Source organism: Momordica charantia (genome assembly GCF_013281855.1).
Source record: "Momordica charantia cultivar OHB3-1 chromosome 6 unlocalized genomic scaffold, Mcharantia_2.0 BLBB01000006.1, whole genome shotgun sequence".
NCBI classification, from domain to species: domain Eukaryota; kingdom Viridiplantae; phylum Streptophyta; class Magnoliopsida; order Cucurbitales; family Cucurbitaceae; genus Momordica; species Momordica charantia.
In genome coordinates, this window is record NW_028275164.1 from 16485472 (window position 1) to 16492048 (window position 6577).

A 6577-nucleotide genomic window follows, 5' to 3' on the forward strand; every position below is an offset into this window, starting at 1 on the left:
CAAAGTCAACTCCATCTAGACAAGTCAAAGTCAACTTATTCAATTCAAAAAACCAAGTCAAACACTCACATCCCTCATTATGGACGGGATTGCAATTATTTTGGTTGGCTTTCCATGCTTTTAACCTTTTCATTTGCTTGTCTTTTCATTTCTCGTAAGTTATGTCTTTTCATTTACAAGTCTTTTCATTTCTTGTAAGTTACAAGTCTTTTCATTTGCTTAAGACTTTTCATATGGCTTGCTAGGATGGCTATATATAGCCTTGAGATGTCTTGTTGTAAGACAATTTGAAGTGGAATGAAAAGTGAGTTTTCTCATTAGCTTGGTTGAGAGATTTATCTCCCATTTCTTGTGCAATTTCTTGTGTCTTTAGAATTTGCATGTTAGGATCATTCAAGCGGTGTTGATCATACCTCTTGTGGAGTGATTCGAATCACGAGTTTAGAAACAAGTTTTCTTTAGTCTTGATATTGATCATCAAGGTAATCCGTTCTAAAACTTTTCCTTGGGTTGATTCCATACTTGTTTTCGGGGTTTTTGCGATTGAGTTCTATGGGTCTTGTTCGTTAGCAAGGTTCTTAGATCCAACTCTCAAGGGTTTCTTAACACATATTATAATTAACTAAACCGAATCTGGCAATAAAGAGATAAGGGAGAGCCAAACCAAACTAGAGGTAGACGAAACCAGCAGGACCAACTCACAGAACTTAACCAAACCACATAAACCGAACCAATCTAGTGTTTTTAAAAAAAAAAAAAAGAAACACACTTGAATCTAAAATCTTTTAGTTTTTAACATATGGATTTTGAGGAGGTGGCGGTTGCTGAGTCCACGAAGAATAGATCTGTGGATAATAAGTGGCGTACACGAAGTGTAACGCCCCAGGACTTCTTACACACTTTTAAGTCACATTAACTACCCACCTGTCTAAACTTAACCCCAAACACGAGATGACAACTCCCTGTGAAATATTTATATAAAATAAAGCTTCACCTCTCATCGATTTAACGATGAATCAACTCTATAGAATATCAATCAAACATCATCTGTGGACAACCTCATTAGGCAACTTTATAATTCCAGCTAGGATAACTCAATGAATGGAAGAAAACTAAAATAAACGCCTATTCAGCAATAAAGCAAACAACGAGTGGGAACCTCCCAATTATTCAAATAAGAACAAATAGTTTATTGACCAAAACATAAGATCTTAACCATATAAACTTAAGCTAAGCAAAAGTAACTACGCAACCTATGGTCCTCGCTCGTCATGTCTCCTCCGTCTCATCACCATGGTCGCCAACGAATCCTTCACCTGAAATAATAATTGTAGAGGGGGGGGGGGTGAGTATATAAAATATACTCCGTAAGTAGCCCTCACCAACAACACACACACATCATGCTCAACAGATTCATGAAACATTCATAGTCATGCTCTTCGTCACATTATGCAATCAAACATAGACACACTCTATAAGATTCGGCGTCAACCACAACCATGAACAAATTAGTTACCAACCTCGAGTCTCCCTAACATCTCAAGCACCTCTACGCTTATCACAGTTATCCTAGCCTTTCACAGCTAACTCCTTCGAGTACAATGACTCATCTAGTTGTAATGGTTCAGGATCCAAAAGGTGCGAAGGGTCACGAATGTACCTCCTCAGCATGGACACGTGAAACACATTGTGAACCGCAGCCAACGATGGTGGCAAAGCCAACCTATACGCGACTGGGCCGATACGTTCCAAAATCTCAAAAGGCCCAATGAACCTTGCACCGAGCTTCCCCTTCTTCCCAAAGCGTAAAATTCCTTTCACGGGTGCCACAAGAAGAAACACCCGCTCACCTACCATGAACTCGAGTTCCTTACGCCTGATGTCTGCATAACTCTTCTGACGGCTCTGAGCAATTTGCATCCTTCCCCTGATCTTTTGAATGGCACTGTTAGTCACCTGCACCAAATCCGATCCCAAGAGGACTCTTTCTCCGACTTCGTCCCAATTAACCGGAGACTGACACTTCGTCCCATAAAGTGCCTCATATGGAGCCATCCCAATCGTGGCCTGAAAACTGTTATTATAAGCGAACTCTATTAGGTAGAGATACTTGTCCCAACTACTACCAAAGTCTAACATGCAAGCTCTAAGCATGTCCTCTAAAACCTGGTTCACCTGCTCCGTTTGACCATTAGTTTGGGGATGAAACGTTGTGCTAAAGTCCAACTTAGTGCCAAGGGAGTTGTGTAAACTCCGCCAAAAAGTCGAGGTGAAACGCTGGTCGCGATCGGACACAATGGATACAGGTATACCATGGAGCCTGACAATTTCCTGTAAATACAGTTCCGCCAATTTTTCTACTGTATACGTGGCCTTGCCGGGAATAAAGTGAGCAGACTTGGTCAAACGATCTACAACTACCCAAATCACAGTAAATTCCTTAACCGTCCTTGGTAGTCTTGTAATGAAGCCCATCGCCACATCGTCCCACTTCCAGACTGGTATGCTCAAAGGTTGCAGCAATCCAGCAGGTCTCTGTCTTGAAGCCTTTGCCTGCTGGCATGTCAAACACTTGCTAACAAACTGAGTTATTTCTCTCTTCATGTTATGCCACCACTAATGTTTCTTGAGGTCTTGATACATTTTGGTGCTTCCTAAATGAACCGAAAATGGAGCATTGTGTGCCTCTCCCAGTAAGTCCTTCCTCAAAGAATAGTCTTTAGGTACACACAATCTTCCGCGAAAAAGCAAGGCTGCCTCACCCGAAAGAGTGAAATCTCCATGGCCCACCATACTAAAGCCTTTGGCCAAGCTAGGATCTTCCTTTTGGGCAAAAACGATCCTCTGTCTCAGGCTAGGTACCATTGAGAGTCGAGCCAACAACGCTGAGACATCATCCACTGCGAGCTCCACCTCCAAGCGTTCCAACTCGCTGTGCATTAGACTGCAGGTCACTACTAAAGATGCCACACTTGCCGCCTTTCTACTAAGAGCATCGGCCACAACGTTCGCTTTACCCGGATGGTAACTAATCTCACAATCATAGTCCTTCACCAACTCTAGCCACTGTCTCTGTTTTAAGTTAAGCTCATTCTGAGTGAAAAGGTACTTCAAACTCTGATGATCAGTGAAGAGCAGAATTTTCTCTCCTTAAAGGTAGTGCCTCCATAACTTTAAGGCGAAAACCACTATGCTAGCTCTAAGTCATGAGTGGGGTAGTTAAGCTCATGCACCTTCAACTGTCGAGAAGCATAAGCTATAACCTTCCCATGTTGCATCAGAACACATCCCAAGCCCTTTCACGAGGCATCACTGTAAACCACCAAACCTCCCGTCCCATTCGGGACAGTTAACACCGGTGCAGACACCAAACGCTTCTTTAGTTCTTGAAAAGTCTCCTCACACTCGCTGCTCCAAGTGAAGGTAGCATTTTTACGAGTCAACTGCGTCAACGGTGCCGCTAAACGAGAGAAATTATGGATGAACTTCCTGTAGTAACCAGCCAAGCCGAGGAAACTACGAATCTCTGTAACTGAACTAGGTCTTGGCCAATTGCTAACAGCCTCTACCTTGGCGGGGTCTACTGCAATACCATACCTGGTGACTATGTGACCTAAGAAAGCCACTTTGTCCAGCCAGAACTCACACTTTGAAAACTTTGCATACAACTTATTTTCTCGTAGTGTAGTCAAAACCTGCCTGAGATGCTCCTTGTGACACTCCTCAGTCTTGGAGTAAATCAGGATGTCATCGATGAACACAATAACAAATGCATCTAAAAAATCACTAAAAACCCGATTCATTAGATCCATAACGGCTGCCGGAGCATTTGTGAGTCCAAAAGACATTATGATAAACTCGTAGTGCCCATACCTCGTTCTGAACGCTGTCTTTGGAATGTCGGCCTCCTTTAACCTTAACTGGTGGTACCCCAAACGCAAGTCTATCTTCGAGAACACTTTCGCTCCCTGAAGCTGATAAAAAAGGTCATCAATGCGTGGTAGGGGATACTTATTCTTAACCGTCACTTTGTTTAGTTCCCTGTAGTCTATACAAAGTTGCATAGATCCGTCTTTCTTCTTAACAAAGAGCACGGGCACACCCCAAGGGGACACGCTTGGGCGGATGAAACCCTTGTCGAGTAATTCTTCTAACGTAACTTCAGCTCTTTCAACTCTGCAGGAGGCATTCGATATGGTGCTTTCGAGATGGGGGTCGTCCCTGGCAGCAACTCTATACAAAAGTCCACTTCGCGAAACAGAGGCAAGCTGGGAAGGTCTTCAGGGAACACGTCAGTGAACTCCTTAACTACACGAACCGCCTCAATGCTTGGCACAACTTTCCTTGCATCCACAACGATAGCCAAATAGGCCCAAGCACCACGCTGGAGAAGATAGCTGGCCTTCAATGCCGACACCACCATTGGGACCCCGGCCTTAACTCCTTTAAAGGTCAAGTTTTGTTCGGACGGCAAGCGAAAACTAACTTCCTTCTTCGAGCAATTAATATTGGCCCGGTTAGCAGCTAACCAGTCTATGCCTAGTATCACATCGAAATCCTGCATATCCAGTTGAATTAACTTTACCTCCAAGGTCTGACCATCAAAGGAATGCTGGCCTCTTTTCATCACTTGGCTAGTAACTAACACAGATCTTGACGTGTGGATACCGACAACAAAAGCCTAAAGATTCTAGCTCTAGGTCCGCATGTCGACCAAAGGTAGAAGCAATGAAAGAATGACTAGATTCAGAGTCAAATAATGCGTAAGCAGGCATACTAAGCACTAAAATAGTCCCTGCAAAAGTAACACGCATGCAATAAAGCACAAGCATATACACACAACTCAAGACTCACAAAGAGAAGGTACCTGTGACCACCGCCTCGGCACGCTCAACCGCCCCCTTGGTGAGAGCGAAGACGCGCGCCCTCTGGGTTCCACCTTGAGCTACAGCTGCCGCAGGGGTCTTCTGGCCTAACGCTTGGGTATTCGAGTCGGTCATCGGACACTCCCTTGCGAAATGTCCTTCCTTCTGGCACCTGAAACATATTCTTTATCCCAACCAACATGGCCCAGCATGGTTCTTCTTACAAGAAGGGCACACCGGAGGAGCAGTCTGTCTTTGCACATGGTGCTGGTGTCCTCTTGAGGGTTGACTGAAGGAGAACGATGCAAATTTCCTCTTGACCCCCGAGCTGGAGCCTATTACCTACTGAGACTGAGGCTCCTCGAGACATTTGTCCATAACCAACGCACACCTGACTGCCGCTGCGTATGTAGTTGGTTCCTTGAGAACAAGTAGCCCCTTGATCTCCCTACGCAAACCGTCGATGAACTTGTCAATCTTTAATTGCTCAGTAGGAATATATTGCATTCCAAAACGAGATAGTTCAGTGAACTTCCTTTCGTATTGGGCCACGGTTAGGCTCCCTTGAGTGAGATGGAGAAACTCTGCCCGTTTTTCATTCCTGACAGTCACGGGGAAATAGTACTCATAAAGTAGGTCTTTAAATCTTGCCCACGTGACGGGTACGTTGGCGTGATCCTCCGCTGCCACTACTGACTCCCACCAATTTACTGCTTCTCCCCGAAGCATAAACTGCTCCCCAGACCTTGAAATCGTCAGAGCATCCCAAATACACATAAAGGGCTTCCAGCTCCCTGACCCATTCCTCGGCCGCAGTACGCCTCTCACTCACCCCGTTGAAAACGGATGGCCCAAAGCGTTTGAAATCCCTGATAAACTGGACCTCATCTTGTGGAATTTGTGCCCGGCGAGGCTGCTGCACTTGACCTCCACCGACTCCATTCGCATTATCTAGTAGTACTTGCAATGCCTCAGCAAGCAACGCCACCTGGGGATTCACCTCGGTAACTCCCTGAGGAGCTGCCTGAGGGACCGGGGGTGCTACCCCTCCAAGAACTTCCGGGGGAACATTTGGATCTGCTGCTCCATCACCCCTAGGATTCGGATCCTCATAGTTGTGAGCTCTCGTGTTCCGCCGAAAAGCCATTATCTAAAAGAACAGAGCACCAAGGTCATTATCGCACTAACCGGGGTAGAACACAAGTGCAAAGTTCAAGCAAGTCTATATAATGAACCAAGGAAACACGCCAACCTATTTAACATCAGACAATAATGATATCTCAACCATAAGCAATGTAAGACATTCATGATCGAACAAACATAACTAGGAAACGTACCTGGTGATGATGAGGAGACTGACAAGGACCATACACTATCGACCTAGATTCTAGGACAGTCTACAGGAACAACTCCGCTCTGATACCAATTGTAACGCCCCAGGACTTCCTACACACTTCTAAGTCACATTAACTACCCGCCTGTCTAAACTTAACCCCAAACAGGAGATGACAACTCCCTGTGAAATATTTATATAAAATAAAGCTTCCCCTCTCATCGATTTAACGATGAATCAACTCTATAGAATATCAATCAAACATCATTCGTGGACAACCTCATTAGGCAACTTTATTATTCCAGCTAGGCAAACTCAATGAATGGAACAAAACTAAAATAAACGCCTATCCAGCAATAAAGTAAACAACGAGTGGGAA

General features: G+C 44.6%; 1 pseudogene; it reads right to left on the reverse strand.

The window, feature by feature from the left end:
• Positions 1–2616: 2616 nt before the first annotated feature.
• On the reverse strand, positions 2617–6012 carry LOC148210788 (uncharacterized; annotated as a pseudogene).
• Positions 6013–6577: the final 565 nt, after the last annotated feature.